Source organism: Lathyrus oleraceus, chromosome 4 (genome assembly GCF_024323335.1).
Source record: "Lathyrus oleraceus cultivar Zhongwan6 chromosome 4, CAAS_Psat_ZW6_1.0, whole genome shotgun sequence".
NCBI classification, from domain to species: Eukaryota; Viridiplantae; Streptophyta; class Magnoliopsida; order Fabales; family Fabaceae; genus Lathyrus; species Lathyrus oleraceus.
Genome location: NC_066582.1, coordinates 404,781,613 through 404,783,721, shown reverse-complemented (window position 1 = coordinate 404,783,721; position 2,109 = coordinate 404,781,613). Strand labels below are relative to the sequence as shown.

The following is a 2,109-nucleotide window of genomic DNA, read 5'->3' as shown; positions in this document are numbered from 1 at the left end:
TAGTTAATTCTTTTTCGCACAATAGTTTCTACACCGGAAACTATTGTGTACCTTTTACCAGATTTAACCTTACGTTAGAATCTAGTTTTTTATTCCTTCGCTTTTATTTTCCTGCCTGATTGAAGGATTCAAGAACAAATCCAACCGGCCTGTGGTGGAGTGTTCAAGACTGCTATTTAATTTCTCAGGTTCTTTAATTATTGTTTGAATTTATATATGCCCTGTTTTACTGTGTATTTATATTATTTGCCTGAGATGAATTTGTTTATGCATGATAATTATTTAAGTCTGTTTAGCATGTCTGGCTGATTTACTTAGGTATCGGTATGTAGAGTAAGCGAAATGAAGGAATCAAAACTAAATTGGTTTAATTAAGTTTAAAATTAAAATCACTCTTTTTACGGTCTCAATTTACAGGTTTAATAACAAGGTTTTTGTACGAAAGTAAAAGACATAAAGAAGTTAAAAGCAATAGAGCGAGAGTTTGAGTTTTTGACTGGACAGTGTAAATTGGACATTAATTCTAGATCAGGGCGAGAGCAATTTTTAGAGTTAATTAAATTCTAACCTTTTTCAAAAAGTATTTTTAAAGATTGAATGTGAGGACGAGAGTTAAGCATTTGAATTTAATTATATAACCTAAGTCAACAGAGCGAGAGTTTGAGATAAGGGTGTTTAAACGATTAGTGTTTTCTTAAAAAGAGTTTCTACGGATCCTATTGTTTTCAAAAAGTGGTTTTTGACTTAACTATAAGTGACAGCTACGTTAATATAAAATCATAGTTTATTCAACAGAGCGAGAGTTTGAGATAAGACTTTTAATCAATAGCGTCAACTGAAAAGATTTATTTTAAAACCAAGAAACCAACAAAGAATTGATTCCCTAATTACGACGAACTACATACCGATATCCACTTATTAGATATTTATTTTAGATCTTATTTTAGTTTTAGCTTTTCCCCCAAACAATCAAAGCATTACCTGCCTTAGCTTTACGAAGTAACCTTAGATAACGGTATATCGATTCATAAGTCCCTGTGGGATCGATATCTTTTAAAACTACGCGATAGAACTGTGCACTTGCAGTTTGTACCCCAAATTCGACTAATAAAGTCGCGATCAAGTTTTTGGCGCCGTTGTCGGGGACTTTTATTTAGTCGATATCGTAACTCTTCTGTTACGCTGTAGAGACTAAGGCTTTTCTTTCTCTTTTCTTTCTTTCGTTGATTTGTATGCCACACACTCGCTCACAAGGCGAGCCGTTCTACTTACGAATCAACGATATCGAACTATATCTCCGAGTCTTACGACGAATTCAGGAATATCGTGCTGCAAACAATCTCCCTCCTGTTGAACTCCCTGATTTCAAAAATATTTTCCCTTCGATACCCGAGATGGCAGAACCAGCTCGTGCTCTTAGAGATTACGCCGCTCCATCGCAAGATGAACCACATTCAAGTATTGCTCCACCCGCAATCGAAGCAAACAACTTTGAACTCAAACCTTCACTGTTGCAGGCAGTACAACAGAACCAATTCTCTGGAAATCCTACCGAGGATCCAAACCTTCATTTATCCGTATTTGTCCAATACGCTGATACTGTTAAAGCTAATGGTGTCACTTCAGAGGCAATTCGACTTCGTCTTTTTCCTTTCTCATTAAGAGATAGCGCTAGAAGATGGCTTCAATCTCTTCCTTCCAACTCAGTCACCACATGGAACGAGTTGAAGAAAGTTTTTCTTGCTCGATACTTTCCGCCAAGCAAAACAGCTATGTTAAGAGCCCAGATAAATGGATTTAAACAGAAAGATAACGAGTCTCTTTTCGAAGCATGGGAAAGATACAAAGACATGACGAGACTTTGTCCACACCATGGTTTAGAAGACTGGTTAGTAATTCATACCTTTTATAATGGTCTCCTGTACAACACGAGGTTAACAATAGACGCCGCCGCAGGTGGTGCACTAATGAACAAACCTTATGCTGACGCTTACCAACTTATCGAAAGCATGGCTCAAAACCACTATCAGTGGGGAAGCGAACGAACAATGGTAGAAAAACCTCAAACGAAAACTGGCATGTACGAGATAAGTAACCTTGATCATGTTA

At 36.8% G+C, this 2,109-nt stretch overlaps 1 non-coding gene across 1 annotated transcript; it reads right to left on the bottom strand.

Moving 5' to 3' along the window:
• Positions 1-1,772: 1,772 nt before the first annotated feature.
• On the bottom strand, positions 1,773-1,879 carry LOC127077932 (small nucleolar RNA R71). The gene has a single exon (XR_007787691.1). It is a non-coding gene; the product is annotated as a small nucleolar RNA R71 (small nucleolar RNA).
• Positions 1,880-2,109: the final 230 nt, after the last annotated feature.